Source organism: Capra hircus, chromosome 27 (assembly GCF_001704415.2).
Source record: "Capra hircus breed San Clemente chromosome 27, ASM170441v1, whole genome shotgun sequence".
Taxonomy (NCBI): Eukaryota; Metazoa; Chordata; class Mammalia; order Artiodactyla; family Bovidae; genus Capra; species Capra hircus.
This window is the reverse complement of record NC_030834.1, coordinates 20,232,023-20,250,708: the sequence shown is the minus strand read 5'-3', so window position 1 is coordinate 20,250,708 and position 18,686 is coordinate 20,232,023. Positions and strand designations below refer to the sequence as shown.

The 18,686-nt window shown below is 44.3% G+C and overlaps 1 long non-coding RNA gene across 1 annotated transcript; it reads right to left on the bottom strand.

The window, feature by feature from the left end:
• On the bottom strand, positions 2,381 to 18,331 carry LOC106503670. Its single transcript, XR_001297367.1, has 3 exons — positions 18,207 to 18,331; positions 3,558 to 3,810; positions 2,381 to 2,471 (listed from the first exon to the last, which is right to left on the bottom strand). It is a non-coding gene; the product is annotated as an uncharacterized LOC106503670 (long non-coding RNA).

The window sequence follows — 18,686 nt, the reverse complement described above, 5'->3', positions numbered from 1 at the left end:
ATTCCAATGGAAACACCATGCCAAGCGCAGTTGGGCTGAGTATCACTTTATTGCCTTGGTTCAGCTACATTTTGAAAGGCGGCTATGCTCACAACTATACCACCCACCAGTGTTTCATTTTGGAAAAGTTAGGCTTTTGTGGGCTGGCCTGGGAACTTTGCCATTATGTATCAGTTTGTAGATCTGGGAGGTGAGGCCCAAATTCTAAATGACTGGTGTACCAACTTACTTTCAGAATTTACTTTCTCATACATTGGGAAAGTTCTTTTGGGAATGGCTGGAACCAGAACTGTGATTCAGATAAAGAAGGATATTTCTAAATGACAAGAGAACCCACAGGAAATCTGTTTGCAAGAGGGGCTGAAGTGCCTCAGGAAGACCAGCAAGGCACCCTTTGGTTCTTACAGCAAGAGTCAAGGTCAGAGATCCAGGTGAGTGTCAGCCGTGGACACTGTCCTTCGGGTCAGCCCGTGGACCAATGCCCACGTCTCAGAGCAGGAGACAAAAACCAGAGAGCATGTAATTATTTTTTAAAAAAATAGATAAAAATTATTTAGAATATCTAAAAAAGGGTTTTCACCATGAGACCCTATGTTCCTGGGGCACTGGGCAGAAGTAGTGTTCTACAGCATACATGGAGGGAAATACGCGTCGAAGAAACTGGATCCTGGACCAAGCATCTTTTTCCCCCATCATCATGACATCCCATTCTCAGATCTGACCTGCCAGGCTTCGCCTCCCTCCGCAGCCATGCTTGCCCTGAAGTCCAGTCTCATCAAGTTGGTTGTATTGGAGACCATTTTCTAGAAAAGCTGTGTCCCGGTTTGTTTCTGATTCTTCCTCTTCTCAGCCTGTCCTGTGAAGCTTCTGCTCCACTGTGTGTCAGTCGGTGACAAGTGCCTGCCTCATCCACAGCACCTGATGGGATACCACACTGGTGGCAGGTCAGGGGAGTGACAGCTGGAGCCTGGAGGAGACATTCTTTGCTGTGATAAGCAAATGCTCTCAGAAGGTATCGTTGCACGAGCAGAATGGATCTGGAAGAAAGAAGTCATTGTTTCTGATGCAGCTGATCAGCAGTGTGTGCGTGCTTGGGTTGATACTATATCTCTACTGACGCACAGCCTAGATCAGCGGTTCCTTGATTTCAGTGGCCACAAGAGTCACCCAAGGAAGCTGAGTTACTTCAGAGAGTAGGGGAAGGGCTTCCCCAAGTGATACTGAGGCAGGAGTTTATGGGAGCTCACTTTCTATTACCATGTCACTTTAAAAAATCATGTTAGGGCTTCCCTGGTGGCTCTGTGCAAAAGACATTGGTTCGATCCCCAGTCCTGGAAGATCCCACGTGCCGTGGAGCAACTAAGCCTGTGCGCCCCAACTACCGAAGCCCAGGAACCCTAGAGCTCCGCACAAGAGAAGGCACCACCGTGAGAAGCCCTTGCACCACAACGAGAGAGTAGCCTCTGCTCGCCACAACTAGAAAAAAGCTCTTGTGGCAATGAAGACCCCGCACAGCCATAAATTTTTAAAAGTTGTTAAAAAAAAGCATGATATTGAGAGCCTTGTTACTTGCAATTTATATTACATGAAAATATAGCAGAGTTTCATGTCAATCTCAAGCTCTCTAACAATCCTTCCCCCACTGCCCTTCCTTCCTGGTAACCGTAATTTCAAAGAAACATCTCTAATCATAAATGCTTTACAGATAAAATGACACCTTTAGGTATTATAGCTTCTGTGACTGTGCAACAATGCAGGGCGCTGGATGCCTACACTACAGCCAGTTTATTAAGTCAGGTCAGGCTGACACAACAGAGGTCCACAATGCCTTCAACAATAGACATTTATTTTCTCAAAGTTCTGGTGGCTAGGAATTCAGTGTTAAAGTGTTCATCGGGTTGCTTCCTTCAGAGGGCAGTAAGATTTTTTTTTTAGTCTGCCAAGTAAATTTAATAATTGCATTTATTGATTTTTGATTGTGCTGGGCCTTTGTTCCTGTGCGCTGGCTTTTCCCTGGCTTCCGCGAGTGGGGCCCGCTCTCTAGTTGTGGCGTGCGGGCTTCTCACTGAGGTGGCTTCTCTTGCTGCAGAGCGTGGCTCTAGTGTCAGCGGACTCAGTAGTTGCAGCTCTTGGGCTCTGGAGCACAGGCTCAGTAGTTGTGGCTCATGAGTAAATTTAAAAGATCTTATTGGCTTTATTTGGGGCATTTCCGATGGCTGAGATGGTAAAGGATCTGCCTGCAATGCAGGAGATGCAGGTTCGATCCCTGGGTAGGGAAGATCCCCTGGAGAAGAGAATGGCAACCCGCTCCAGTATACTTGCCTGGCGAATTCCGTGGACAGAAGAGCCTGGTGGGCTATAGTCCATGGGGTTGCAAAGAGTCAGACACGACTGAATGACTAACACGTGGCTTTATTCAATAGCTCCTGAATTGGGCAGCATCCAATTGACCAGATAGGAGCTCCAAGGAGCTGTATAAAATGATACAAGCAAAGGAGAGCAGGAACAAGGAAGCTGTACTAGGCAAAAAAGCAGGTTATTGCAGAGTTACTTTCTTTTAAGGGATAGCAAGGGTCCATCAGGCAGATGACTTAACTAGTGCTGATGAAGTGATGCCTGATTAACTGGTTAACGATGACATTTCCTGGAGAGCTAAAATCATAACTAAGTTAACTCTTGGTTTGATGATTGATGCGGGGCTTAGCAAAAGTGACTCCATATTGGACCTGTTGTCTTGTTTTTAACAGAGGACAGAGCTGTCCTATGTTTCTTTCCTAGCTTCCGATGGTTTGTTGGCAGTCTTTGGTTCTCCCTGTGACTGGTTGGCTTTTCCCTGTGTCTTCAGATCATTATTCTCTCTATGGGTCTGTCTCTGTCAGAGACAGTCTGTCCAACTTCCCTCCTTTTATACACACTAGTCGTGTTGGATTAGGGGCCCGTTCTATTCCAGTATGACCTCATCTTAACTCTTGCGATGACCCCGCTTGCAAATAAAGCCACAATCTCAGATATGAGGGTTAGGGCTTCTGTGTATGAATTTGGGAGGGACACAGTTCAATCCACACCAACCATGATTACGTAAAAAACACTGTGGTTTGGGTCAAGGGCTGGAGCTTGCTGAGCTTGCAGTTCGGCATGCCTATCACAGAATCACATCTGCCCTCAATTGCCCATACGTAGCCTCCCTCCTGTACCCTCGAGTGGTACCCCACGGACAGAAACCCACCAGAGATATTCTGAGGCAAGCATCCATTCTATAATTTGCATTCCTGTCCCTGTCACTAGCCATGCCTTCCCACGGCTGTTTGCTCCTTTCCGTATGTCATACCCTTTGCTCTTCTAAAGCTACAGATAAAAAGATTTCAGACCAGGCAACATCTCAGGATGTCTGTACCATCTGTGAAATCACATCCCAAATGAACAGTGAAAGGAAACACTTTAAAGGTCTTATTTCAATAAGCTTTTCATTCTGAACAGACTGAAAGTGGGATTAAAAAAAAAAAAAATCTTGCCCTTTAAGCTTTCATTTTCACTATGAATAAAGAATGTGTCCTTACCTCAGGGCAGGATGCTTTCCTTCAGAGTACAGCTGCTAGAAATACAACACTGAGACAGTCGTAAATCCTTAGTGCAGGTGATAAACAGAAGGCATTCACGACCTGTGAGGATGAAAATCTTCCACAGCCATCAAGCGTTGCTTTTGGTATTCCTGTGGCCGCATCGTGGTTTGAATGATGAGGAAGGCCTTGGAAACAGCCAGCGGGCTTCGGCGGGGAGATGGGTGACTCAGCTGCTGTAGGTAATTTCCAGCTAGAAATTACAAGTAGAAAATGTGAGTTGAACTGAAGTTTCTCAACTGAAAAACATCTTCCTGGAATATTAAAATAAAGTGATCTAAACCCAGTACGGAGATGGCAGAACTGTAAATCTCTGGATTGGTGTGGTTCAGTCGCTAAGTGGTGTCGGACTCTTGTAACCCTGTGGACTATGGGACCCCACAGAGAGGCACCAGGCTCCTCTGTCCATGGGATTCTCCAGGCAGGAATGCTGGAGTGGGTTGCCATTTCCTTCTCCAGGGGATCTTCCCCAACCCAGGGATCAAACCCAAGTCTCCGGCACTGCAGGTGGATTCTTTATCACCGAGCCACTAGGGAAGCCCCTGGATTCATGGAATATGCTTTAAAAATGTGTTTATGTCTGCAATTTTGTGGGGCTCTTTGAGGAGACAGGATGAATAATGGTTACAGGGTGTGACCTTTCTCTAAGATAGAAGCCACGCCTGTGTGTGACCATTTGACAGGCATCCCATGGGTAATGAACGTGGGATCTTTCCAGACTCTTTCAACCTTGTGGTTCTGTTAGTCTCTGAACTCTGGGTGGTGAAAACATTCATAGGCAAAGCGAGGTGAGTTTGGGCCACAAATCCAAAAGCCTTTATTTATTCCAGCTCTGTACTGAGGTATTCAGTTCTGGAAATGGGGAGGAAAAGAGAGAGTTGACATTCAAAAAAAAAAAAAAATGCACTGAATACCCACACTCAGTGGTAATTAGTTATCATTTCCATAAGAAAAGTAGGACAGTCTACCCCAGAGGCAAACTCTTAGGCCCATCTTGCGGTGGATAAAAGGGATTCAAGCCATTCCAATACTTAAGCATTTAAGTCTTAGGAGTTAGTGAAGTTTCATTTGCTCTCAAATGCCCCAGAATTAGACTGAGCAAAAATATCTGCCTGGTTCCTACAACAAAAAACAGCTTTGGTCACTGCCCCCAGGATAAGCCAAACCTACCGAAGGAACAGAAGGTCACTGAGGCATTCACAATCAAAAGAGGGAACAAGATGGCAGCTGTTAATCACCACCACACCAGTGGACTCGGCTTCCCCCATGGCTCAGTGGTAAAGAATCTACCTGCAATGGAGGGGACGCAGGAGAACGTGGGTTCGATCTCTGTGTGGGGAAGATTCCCTGGAGGACGGCATGGCAAACCACTCCAGTATTCTTGCCCGGAAAATCCCACAACAGAGGAGCCTGGTGGGCTACAGTCTATGGGGTCACAAAGAGTCAGACACAGCTGAGCACAGAGAACAGTGACTGGACTAGTCTATGGATAAGCCAGTCCATTTTCTTCAAAAAATTGTAAAATATACATACCACAAATTGACCAGTAAGATTTTAACTATTTTAACTGTATAATTCAGTGGCATGGACTACATTCAACAATACTGTGCAACCCATTACGATCCCGCATTTCCAAAACTGTCATCATCCCAAATAGAAACTCTCCACTTCCTCTTTAATGCAAAAGAAGTAAGTGTGCAGACTGTCTTGTCTTTCCTCTCTGACTCCAAGCCCTACTGCAGTCCTCCTATGGAGAAATAGCAATGCTGAGTACAGGCTGCTGACCACCAGAACTGCACGACTGTCCCCTGTAAGATTCCACGACCTGCATGGGACCAGGGACCCGACTGCACCACGCTGATGGCAAGAACACACTCACACCCTCCATCAGTGTTTTTCCAGGAACTCTGCCTGCTCCACATGGCTTACTCGTTATGTGCTGAGATAAGTGCTCAATTAATTTTAACGATGTCATAAACTCGATAATCAGAAAATGAAATGGACTGGTCTCCTTTCACTCTTATGGGTTAATGACAGTGGACACACGGTAAACAAATAGTGTTAAGGCTGAAAAATGACTTTTGGTCATCTGTCAGACTGGGCTCCTGAAGCTCCAATAGCTTTGTTTATTTAGGAGGCAGCAATAAATCTCTGGAATGGAATGACCAGAGCAAGAGGGCCAGGGCATGGAGCTCCCTGGTTCTGTTAGAGGAAGCACGCTGACTGGACCCGCCCACCCTGGCCAGGCACCAGAGGAACCATTTGCATGAGTTGTATTAGGACAGGAGGTCCTGGTAAGGAACACAAAACTAATAAGCCTCCACCAACTGGAAGAGTTCAGGAAAGGTCAAAAGGAGACATCACACGTCCATCCACCTCCCAGAATCCTTCTGTCTGCCATACATATTGGCTGAACAAGGCTTGCACCACCAGGAAGGACTCTGAGTCAGAATGATTGGCTGAAGGCAACCTGGAAACTAACCCCACCACCATAAAACCCGAGACTGCGAGGCACGTGGCAGAGCTGTGCTCCTGGGTTCCCTGACCCTCCTGCTCTCCACCCGGGCGCACTTTCCCAATAAAATCTCTTGCTTTGTCAGCACGTGTGTCTCCCCGGACAATTCATTTCCGAGTGTCAGACAAGAGTCTAGTTTCGGGCCCTGGAAGGGGTCCTCCTTCCTGCAACAGTTCTTGCCTCTCTTTAGCACTTGAGCTGTCCCACCCCCATCCCTGGGAATGGCTAACACCGCTTCTGCCCCTGGGGTGAGGAAAGGTCACAGGCAACAAGGCTTCTAAGACTCATTCAGGTCTCCTCCTAGAACACAGGGTCAGTTCTAACGAGACACCAGTTCTATCTGCGCCTCTGCCTCCTCGGATCATCTCCCCTTCAGGTACTCATGGCCGCCGGATTACACTTGCATGTTTTGTCTTGGGTGGCTTCTCAGCTGCAATAATAACCTGTTTCTTTCATCTCTAGGAGATAAACTGAGTGGCTGGAGCTTGTGAGTTACAGCCCTCATTACTAATGGCGAAATTCTAAAAGAACCAGTGAGCCAAACCCCCTAAACTTGCCTACTGGCCAACTTCTAAGTGCTCCCTTTCCCAAATAAACAGTTTCTGAAGACCAAAACTTGGGGCTGCCAATGGTAAGAACCAGCAGAGTCAGTAAGCTGGGAGCTTCAGACTATGGAACCAGAAACTGGACACAATACTCTGAATAATATAATTTCAAAAGTGGAAACAGCTCTAAGGGTTTTTTCAGACTGGTAAGCCTCCACCAATTCATGCTGGTTAAAATATAGATCCCTAGGCCCTTCCCTAACCTGTTCATTCAGAAACTTCTTGGAGGTAGTATCTAGAAATCTGTATTTTTTCACAGCATCCCAGGTTATTCTGATGCTGTATCTGTTCTAGGAAACAGCAATAGCATTCATCATGCTTCCTGCGGAAGATGCATCTGAAAAAGCCATGAGACAATCTCCTCTTTGTTCTGGATTTGCACGCCTGTAAACACAGCCCGAGATGGCATTGAATCACAGGGGAGAATCATTACTGAGCTTGGAGTCAGCGAATATTCTCTTTGCTCCTGAATCATCACTATCATGTTTATTCTTGAATCTGGAAAGGCAGAAGGGAAGGGATTTGAAAAACTGGAAGCATATTTCAAGCCGAATTAATTTCCTTTCCTATGTCCATCTTTCTCCATGGTTTCCATCTCAACACATGTGCTTAGTTGCTCAGTCATGTTTGACTCTCTGCAACCCCATGGACTGTAGCCTGCCAGGCTTCTCTGTCCATGGGATTCTCCAGGTGAGAATACTGGAGTGAGTTGCCATGCCCTCCTCCAGGGAATCTTCCCATGCCAGGGATCTAACCTAGGTCCCCTGCTTGCATGCGGATTCTTGACTGTCTGAGCCATCAGGGAAGCCCATCGCATCATGGGTATCAAATTACGACACAAACAGCAAGAAAACCCATTCTATTGTGGTTCACATTTCAATTCAATAGGTATTTAATTGTCAGATAATTCAACAAATGATTAAAGTACTAGGCTCTTCATATATAAAATCTGTAACTCAAATATTCAGTTGGCCAAAAAGTTCATTTGGATTTTTCCCATCAGATCTTATGGAAAAATCTGAACGAAACTTTTGGCCAATTCCATACAAGGTGGAGTTGATATTTGCCACAAGAGAGATGCAAAATGTTAAGCAAGTTCAAAGAAGGTGAAGATCACATCTTGTTGAGGATGGGCCAAGGACACAGAAGCGTCATTTGGGGAGAGGTCCCATTTGAACTGGAGCTTAAAGTACTATACATATAGATGGGTGAAGGAAGGCACAGCAGGCATAGAAAAGGGTGTCAAGTAATGAATGTAGCAAACATGTGTTGAGGGTGTGAGTGGTCATAGAATAGTCAATTTTAAGGTAAAAGAAGTGGGTTAGGTTAGTGCATGGGGGTCCTTTGGACTAAAGAATTTGGATAACATTTTCCAGAAGTGGGGAGTCAAGGAGCGGCCATGGGCGGCAGACTGAAACCAAGAGAGACTTCAGTCAAGAGTTTCTCCAAGAAACTCAAGAGATAAGAGTTTCTATCAAGAGATGTGTGCTCAGCCATGTCTGACTCTGCGACCCCATGGATAGTAGCCCGTCAGGGTCTTCTATCCATGGAATTCTCTAGGTAAGAATACTGTAGTGGGGTGCCACTTCCTACTCCAGGGAATAATCAAGAGATAGGAGGTACTAAAATATTTACACGTCCAAAAAATTGAAATCAACCTGTCTTAGTTTCCTAAGGTTGCTCCAATAAATCACCACAAATGGCATATATTCTCTTGGAGTTCTAGAGTGTAGATGTCCAAAATCTGTTTCTCTGAGCCCAGATCAAGGTGGCTCTACAGGAGAATTTGTTCGCTTGTCTTTTCCAGCTTCTAGAGCTGCATTCCTTGTGTTTCTTGGCTTCTGGCTTCTTCTGAAACAAGCATGTGCCATTTTTGTAATTAAAATAAAGATGGGAGAAGTTAATGCGGGCCAGAAATAATGCAGTGAAGATGAATAGGGAGGGCGTGATATGAGATGAATCACAGAGATGAGGTCTCTGAGACTGGTTAACCCATCAGATCTCAGAAACAATGGAGGGAAAAACCGCTCCCTGGCAGCAAGCCTAGGTGACGGAAAGCCTGGGCTGCCTGCAGACATCTGTGTGGGAGGAGTCTGGAGACGAGGAGGCGTCTTTCAGATGTGTTTGTCCTTTCAGGCGAGCCCACTAGTACTTGGCCTTTCTGCTGTGTGACACGAAATTTCCAGAATTTCCATCGAATCTCGGTCAGTAGGAAGGAAAACTTCTTTTAAAGAATCAAGACCCTCCAGCAGTTCTGCTCTTCCACTTCAAAGGCTCCTGACCTTTGAGCGCTTACCTTGGAGCCTGGCTCTAATGAGATGAGGCAGCACATTTGTTCTGACCGCTCATCAGGCCTGGCAGCACCGAGATCCCCTGGGAAGTTCTGCTGGGTTCTGCTGGGAGGCAGAGTGGGGAAGGAATGCTTGGTTGGCAGTGGCCTTACTGGGACGGGACAAAGGATCTTCTTCTCTGCAGAAGAAGAGCTTCCACTATCCCTTTCCAGCCCCAGACCGGACTGGAATCTCTGCTCACCTCCGATGGCCCCTCTTGCAACAACAGTGGTTGAGAAAGTGAGAGATCTTTCTGGTTAGTGAACTTATAGGAGAAGGCAATGGCACCCCACTCCAGCACCCTTGCCTGGAAAATCCCATGGACGGAGGAGCCTGGTAGGTTACAGTCCATGGGGTCACACAGAGTCGGATACGACCGAAGCGACTTAGCAGCAGCAGCAGCAGTGAACTTATGGATGTGCTGGGAGGTGTGCACAGGGACAGACGCACCTGTGCTGGGGCCCCTTTCAGACCTTCCCCTCCGTGTCTCTTCATCTTGTTGTACATTCGTGTCCTTTATAAGAAAATGGTAATTGGCAGGACAGCGCTTCCCTGGATTTTGTGAGTTGCTCTAGCAAATGAACAAAGCTAAAGTGGTATGGGAAGCTGTGAATTTGTAGGCAAGTCACAGGCAAGAGAGGGTAGCCTGAGGACCCCAGCCGTGACTGGCAGCTAAAGCAAGAGCAGTCTTTGGGGAACCTCACCTTTCAACTTGTGAGATCTGATGCTCATTCCAGGCAGTTAGTGTCAAAATTGAGTTGAATTGGAGGACACAGTTGGTGTTGAAGAATCAATGTCAGAACTCAGTGCTGTATCCAGCTCTTGGGGTGCTCCATTTGAAAATCAATGGCAGAAGAAATAGCCTCTGATGGATCAGACAAGAAGGAATGTGGAAGTGTGGACCAAGCCCAGAGGATCTGGCCATGTGGTTTCTAGTACCGTTTCTGCTACTGCTCTAGATGAATACCTCAATCTTTCTAGGGTCCTCACCTACAAAGTGAGGTAACTTAGATCTACATCACAATCAACTGGGTCACTTGAAAAATGCACACTCTCCCAGCCCTGCCCTTCAGAATTAGCATCTGAGAAGTGGGAGTAAGCCCAGGGTTCAGAGTTTGTTCAAAGCTCCCCCCAACCCCCCACCCAGGTGATTCTGTTGCAATGAATGGGTAGTTGACCCAGTCAGGGTTTCCCAAGTTCCCTGATGATGAGTACAGCCTGGGCCTCACTGTAAATCCACAAAATCCTACTTTTTACTGGTGGGATCTGGCAATTAGTATTTTAAAGAGTTTTCTACGTGGACTGTAGCATCACAGGAGTTTGTGAAGTAAGACCTAGAGAAGTCGCTCTAAAAGTGTGACGCTGGGACCAGCAACACTTACATCATCCTGGAATTTGTTAGAAATGCAAAGTGCCAGACTTCCTCCCAGACCTCCTGCATCAGAAACTCCAGGGGTGGAGTCAGGGATCTGAGACAGAACAAGCCCTCCAGGGGCTTCCAACACATGCCCAGCTGGGAAAACACCCACTGACCTAGAGAGCTGCTAAGGGTTCAGTTGTTGTTCAGCCACTCAGTCGTGTCCAGCTCTGCGACCCCACGGACTGCAGCATGCCAGGCTTCCCTGTCCTACGCAGTCTCCTGGAGTTTGCGCAAACTCATTTCCATTGAATTCATGATGCCATACAACCATCTAATCCTCTGTCACCCTCTTTTCCTGCTGCCCTCAATCTTTCCCAACATCAGGGTCTTGAGGGTCCAGACAACACTGATCATTTCAGTCTAAATCTTGCATGGGCAATGTTATTCCATCTCTACCGTGGACCCAATAAAAAATAAACCCCTATGGTCAATCCTGAGGCCTTACTCTCCACTGAGACTGACTGGGTGACTTGAATCACTGTCCTCAAGCTAAAAGTCAAGATGGAACCCTTTCTACTCTTAACTGCAAAAGAATCAGCTTTCCAGAAAAAAAAAAAAAAAAAAATCCACTCTCTTCCTGGGACCTCCTCATTGTAGAAGCTGCTTGGGCACCAGGTAAAAATATTTTCAGACTTATCTGGTCTGAAACTGACAGACTCTTTAAAGCTCATTGGCTCATGTTATTGGAAGAACATGGAACATAGTTCTAGTCTGATCCCATTTTATCGGTTAAGAAAAATGGGAGGCGGGGGGGACAGAGCTAGTTCATAACTTGTAACAGAAGTGGTAACACAGTTTGTAAAAAAGCTGGACTCAGACCTTCAGACTCATTTCACTGACCGGCATGGGTTAGGCTTGGAAGGAACAAGTGTTTGGCCCTCTCCAGCAGTCTCCAACCTTTTTGGCACCAGGGACCAACTTCATGGAAGACAATTTTTCCACAGACTAGGGGTAGTGGAGGAATGATTTGGGGATGATTCAAACACATTACAATTATTGTGCACTTAATTTCTATTATTATAAATAAAAATCTGATCATCAGGCATTAGATCATGGAGGCTGGGGAACCCCTGTCTCTCTGCAAGCCCAGTGTAGCTACCAGGGTCATCCATTCCCATTCAGGGAATTCAGGGTCTCCAGGAATGGTGCAGACTTGGATTCCTGTTGGCACAGAGAAGGCAAGTAAGGGGAACATGGAGACATGTGTTCCTAGACAGTTACATGCTACATTAATAATAGTTCTTGCTACAGAGGTTCCCCCATGTACCAGGTAGGTCTTGTCCTCAAAACAATTCCATAAAGGGGATACAATTATCCCAGTTTTACCCATGAGGAAATGATATACAGAGAGGCCAAGTACATGAGCAAGTCCAAATAGTGGACAATGAGTGGAGGCAGGATTAAAACCGTCAACTCTGAATCCTGAGCCCTTCCCAAGAAGCCCTACTGCTTCCTGGTGAATTGCTTTTGAACTAGCAGTGTGATTTCTTTCAGTCTCTAAATCAGTGACTCCTAACCCTCACTACAGGTTAAAATCGTGGGAATCTTTAAAAAGTACTGATAGCTGCTGCCCTCCCGCCCACTTCCATTAAATCAGAACCTCTGGAAGTCGAACCAGAATTATTGGTGTTTTTATTTTCAAAGCTCCCCCAGATAATGATAATTGCTGATGGGCTGCAATCCACTTCTCTAAATGTTTCATTTGCTTCAAAATAATTTAGATTACCAGGAATAGACACCATTCTTGAAACAAGTGGTGGAAATGTAATTAATTAAATTACTCAAACCTATGATTGAATTATACTTAGAAGTTAGATAAAGAAAGGAAATGGGGGAAAGGAGGAGAGCTGGGTTCTGAAATAGTTTATTTGTGTGCAGGCATGCAAACTGTTGCTCATCTCAGGACCCCTACCGGTACCCCCACACCCCAAGATTCCCTGGAACACAGTGTCATCCTAGTGTTTGAAAATATAAACATGTTTAAAAGTAATTAAAGCAAATTGGAAGTTAATTATTCTCAACATTATTTTACAGAGAAAGTTCTCTTTAAATTTAACAAGTCTTCTATTTAAAGCATTTTGGGTCATGTTCCTAGGTTAAACGTAGAAGACAGTAATCTCATGGTAACTCCTTGAGTCTTATCCAAAAGAGGTCTTAATTAAGAGCACATTCATCACAGTTAAAAATAAATCTTGAACAAAAGTTTTTCTTTAAGGCAATCTATACCTCCCACTCTTTAACTAAGGCTTCCTGTAGGATCCATGCCCCTAGATATTCTAATCCTTTTGATTTTTTTAAAGTTTATATCCAACGAGACCGGGAGTAATCAACCTTCTCTTTTTAAGTATGTGAATACTCAGGTAGTGACTAACCCGAGAGCCTCCACCTGCAGCCACCCCTCACCTCCTCCTTCACATGGACAACACATTGAACCTGATGGAAAAACCCAACCACTAACTGCAGTCTCAGAAAACTGCCATCCATCTGCCTTTAAACTCTTTTAAAACTGAACCCAAAACTGGTTTATAGACTACATGCATGTGCTAAATCACTTCAGTTGTGTCTAACTCTTTGCAACCCTATGGACCATAGCCCATCAGCCTCCTCTGTCCATGGGACTCTCTAGGCAAGAATTCTGGAGTAGGTTGTCATGCCCTCCTCCATGGGATTTTCGTGAAACAGGGATGGAACCAGCATCTCTTATGTCTCCTGCATTGGCAGGCTGGTTCTTTACCACTAGCGCCACCTGGGAGGCCCCTTAGAGACTACATATTTACTTTTTTTTTCTGCCTGAAATTTTTCATACCTATTTACTTACCCATTTATTTGATCTTGAGACTTCAGTATTAGAGTTTTTTATGACTGGAGTAAATTTTTTTTTCCCTATAAAGACCTTCTCTACAAGTTTCTGAAACATTCTTCCACCTCTCCAGGTCAGAGGAAAACGTTCAAAATTCTGCAATTTAGAGAGAAAGGTGCTGGAAAAAAAATATTTGCGATAGACTTGGATTTCTTAGCCTGGAGGAAACTGGCTTCAGAGTAACTCATTGGAGTCTAAATATATACAAAGATGACTCTATGGAAGGGGGTAACCAGCTATTTTACACATTCACTGAGAAAAGAACAAAGGAAGCCTAGTTAAATTGCCAGAGGAGGGATTTAGAGGGATCGATAAGGAGGGCCTTTGCTTCAGAAACAGATGAAAGAGCAAGGGCTCTTTCTTTTTTTTTTTAAGCCTTAAAGAAAAAGCAACATACTCCCTTGCACTGAGTGGTGTTAGTTATTCTTGAAGGAAGGAGAATTCATTGAGACCTTTCCACGAAACAGTGACAGAAATCCAACAACTAACTCCTTTTTTAAAAGACGAAATCATTGTTTCATGTAAATAGAAGTCCAAGGGTTGGACTACAGCCCTTGCTGGATTTAGGGGTTTGAACGGTAAGATGGGCACTCTCTTTTCATCTCCCACTCTGCTTGGCTTTATGCCCTGAAAGATTTCCTTCTTGTGACAGCAAGATGGCTGCAGGCAGCTTTGAGCTTATTCTGCCCTTAAAGCTCCTTTTCCAATATCTGCTTCAGTAAAGGATTCTGATTAGCCTTGTTTCTGCCCCTGGACCACTCACTGGTTCCAGAATAATTGAGTCTGTCAGGCTGGGTTACATGCCTGTCTTCAGAGCAGAAGCAGTGAGACCCCTCAATTGGCAGAACCCACAGGTCATATGGAGTGCAGGAAAGAGAGTTCCAGAAACAAAGAGGCAGGACAGATGGAGAAATAACATGGTTACTGCAGAGATCATCGGGGAAGCATTCTTGTCTCCTGTAATCACCGGAGGACAACTATGAACCGAGATTTTAACAAACTATCCTGATGTTCCAAACCCAAAGCTAATTTTTTTTTTTTTTTTTTGGCAGGGGCCTAGAATTTAAGCTTGTGGTATCTTTCACTATTTTTGTGTTCTACTTTTGGATTTTTTAAGTGGGATGGGTCGGCTAGAGGCAAAATAATAAGTTCCTGATAAACAAGTTAGAAGAGGAAGCCATGTAACTGTCCTTAATCTTTGGATCACTCCTAACCAATCAGAACTTGATCTGGTTTGAGTTCATGGGCCATGACCTTCCACTGTCACCGTGTCACAGGGGCCAGATAACTGCCCACCGATGGGATGCTGGCCTCCTTTCTCAGAGTCTAGACTGCAAACTTCCCCTGGCTCCAGAGCACAGGGAGTCCAAGGCTTCCCACTTCGGAAGCTCAAAGGAAATTGATTGTGACCTTGCTCCCAGGGCCCAGAGAAGACAATCACAATCGCTGACAGTGCATTTGCCAATGTTTGGGTTGTTTGGTCTTTATTTAAACCCTGTGCATTACTCAGGGCCCTGGGAGGAAACCGAATTCATTGCAGATGGTTTGAATGAAGAGATTTTATGAAAAGCTATCTACAGATAGATGAGCAGGATTAAGGAAACAAACCAGAGACCAGAGATATCCAGAGACTGGCAATGCTGAAAGCCATTATCATCCCTAAGGCAGACAGACAAGGAGGAAATGGAGGGACCAGAGCCAATGAGAGCTGAAGATGGAGAAAGGCCACACGGTGGGAGTCACGGAAGGGGTGAACAATTTGCTGCGTCTCTGATACCTTGGTCCTGTCCCCTTGGACCAAATCCACCTGCAGCCAATCAGCAAATGGCCCCAGGGATTGAGTCCTTAGGGGTCACTGTCCCAGGGCAGAGAAGAGAAAGAATCAACTGGAAAAACTGGGTCTGGCTTCCCAATAAGGGATGTGACATCTCAGAAAACTCAAGCTTGGTCAAGTCTATCTTCTAAAATTCTAGAGAAAGTGTAACTCTAATCCCGTGATGCACTGAGTCTCTCAGTGGCCCTAAGGAACTTTTGTTTTCAAAGCTCTGAGAATTGTTTCTTCCAAATTTTATGCCAAGCAGGCATGCATTGACATCCATAATAGGATACTGCAACCATTATACCTGGGCTTCCCTGAGAATTAATGCTCAGGAACCAATTCAAATTAATTATCTGGCTACACGATGGCAGGATTAACCTTTAAAGTGGATGCAACGACCATGATTTACATAATCTATTTAATCATTTTCAATAGAGTTAATATTTAGAATGCAAGCGGGGAGAAGTAAATTACATCTTACGGCTTTTTGCGAATACCAGGCTCAGCTCACAAAAGAATAAAATTAACATTATCAAAGGTATAGAACATATCAGGTGCCCAGAGAAATAAATTAGATTACAGGGATAATTAACAACCCTTCCAGAATCTTCTTGTAATATGAATTCATCCAGAAAGTAAATAAACAGTGACACACAAAAGAAGCAGATTTTATTCATCACTTTCCTCTTGGATCCGAACAGAGATAGTCCGATCTGATAGGACCTTAGGAGATATTTGACAGGTGTGTGCAATAAATAGTGACCCGTTTGTTGAGGGTCTGTGGGGGATATATCTAGAAAGGAAGGAGCAGGCTGCAATGAAGCAAATAAGATTTAATTTGAATCTGGCTACCGTTCTTATCTGATCATTTTCTTCATTCAAGTTCCATTCTGGGCAAGAACACATGTGTTTTATCCTGCTTTCTAAAGAAACAATGGCCATGAGACTTCGTGGCAGTCCAGAGGTTAAGACGCTGTGACTCCAAAGCAGAGGGCTTGGTTTGATCCCTGATTGGGGAACTAAGATCCCACATGCTCCGTGGTGCAGCCAATAATAATAATAAACAGTGAAGAAACAAAGACCTAAGAACTAAGCAACTGGGATGGTCTGTCCTCTGTTGCTAAGACACCTAGTGCCTCAGAGCCATTCTTTGAGGAATCCAGAGAGTTGGCGAGAGTGTTTACGGAGAGATGCTTTATTCAAAGCAAATCTCCTACAGAGAAAGACAAATGCTATATGATATCCCTTATATGTGAAATCTTAAAAAATACAACAAACTAGTGAATATAGCAAAAAGAGTTAGAATATAACAAAGAGAGGTAGAATCAATTGTACAGTAGAGGACGCAGGGGCCTGGGAGTCCAAAGAACCAGGTCCCAGCCCTGCCAGTTCCTAACTAGAGGGTTCCAAGCAAACTCACACTACTCCTCCGGGGTCCAGGAGCCTCATCTGAAGTAAAAGAACCATATCGCATACTAGTTAAGCATAGGTATAGACTTAGTCCAGCCTGTGTTTTGAGTTTAAGACCTACTGCCTGCATGACTCTGAACAGGACATTTAAATTTTCAGCCTCAGTTTTCTTATCTTTGAAATGGAGAGACTAGTAGAACCTACCTCACAGGATTGCAATGACTAAATAAATGTATAAAGCACTTAGCACACAGAGCCTGGCACATAATAAGGGTTTGATAAAAATTGTTTCTTATTTCTTAAAAAAACATTTTTCTGTTCATTTATTTATGGTTGTGCTGGGTTTTCGCTGTGGGGCTCAGGCTTCTCATTGCAGCAGCTTCCCTTGTTGTGGAGCACAAGCCTTAGCAGCTGTGGCTCCCGGGCTCAGTAGTTGTGGAATCTGGCCTTAGCTGCTCTACAGCGTGTGGGATCTTAGTTCCTGGACCAGGGATTGAACCCGTGTCCCCTGCATTGGCAGGCGGACTTTTAACCACTAGACCACCAGGGTCTTGGTTCTTATTGCACATAACATAGCTCTAAAATCTCTCCAGCTATATTGTTCTGTAATTGTAGTTTTATAGCATAAAGAGAAAACTCATAGCTGAGAAATATTACAAATGATGAGTCTCTAAGCTCCATTGATTCATGAAAATGTACTAAACCATCACCTAAAGTAGAAGACAGAAGTTGGGAATAGTTGTCCTCAGTGTAAATTTGCTGGGAAAAAAGAAAAAAAGAGGTAAATACTGACAAGTAATGGAAGGACATCATCACTGAAATAGTTGAAATGTCATCTTATCCTTTTCTCTAAAATCGTTTGAGAGTTCAGTACAGAGTTAATAAGAAACTGAAACTCCATGAAAGGTGGTTTTACGTCTCTTCTTCTTCTATGAAATTGTCCTGGATACGTAGCGATTACCCTTTAGGGTTACAGTCAGTGCTCCAGGGCCCTTGGATAACTGTCCTGCCAAGGTGATGGATCTAATTGTTTCGTGGCTCATCTGTAGCTTCATACAAAAAGCTTTTTCAAAATAGAAAGATAGTCCAATCTCTCCTAGTGAAGCTGGCTGAACATCTCTTCTCAGAAAATGTTTCTATTAGCTTTTCTCCAACTCAGCCTCCAGCATTTTAGGAAAAGCCTTCAAAGACAGTCTAATCCATAAACTACACAGACACAATCTTTATCAAACTTGGACTGTTTACTTCTTGAGCTTTAGTGAGGGGAGGAGTTAAATAGCTTTGGAGCATGAGAAATCACAAGGGAGATCCTGAAGCTCTCTGGTTACTGGAATAGTTATAGAAATAAGAACAAGAATCCAGTCACTGAGTGTTTTCTAAATGCCATGAGCCATGCTGAGCACTTCACACACTAATATTATTTGATTCTCACAACAGCTCTATGAAATAAGTAGTAATATTGTCCCCAGTTTACAGATGAAGACATGGAAGCTTAGAAAATTTCAGTAACTTGTTCAAAGTTACATTGTTAGTAATACCAGAGATAGGACTTAATCACATTCGACTCTGTTTCAAAGCGCATGATTCAAACAGTTACTTCTTAAGGTCTGTCTGTTGACTGATCACTTACCTTGACAGTCTTCCCCAAACTACCGTGGGGTCTCCTCTCCTTAAGGAATAAGGCATCTTATTGCACGAGGTTTCAGGAGCCTCTTCCCCAGAGTGGGTACTTCTGTTAGCCAATAATTGGCCTGTTTCATGCCCAGCATTGTGCTAAGCTGAAGAACCCTTTGAACTCTCAGACTAATTATTTTCTAGAGTAAATGTACTGGAGCAGAATTAATCAACAGAGGAAGTTGTAAAAAATTAAAAGTCCATCCTTAAGTAAGAGACTCCTTTAAAAGTAAGCTAGAGGGCCAAAAAAAAAAAAAAAAAAAATCATCTAACCCAAAATTTGTTTGTGTGTCTGCAAAAGGGGAATGGAAGAGAAATGTTGCCCATTTAGCCCACAAAATGCCAACAGAGAAGATGAGCAAGATCAAGGCAAGAGATAACTATAGTTATTTATTCCCCCAAAGAACAGAGTTTGAAGAGACTCATCGGCTTGACA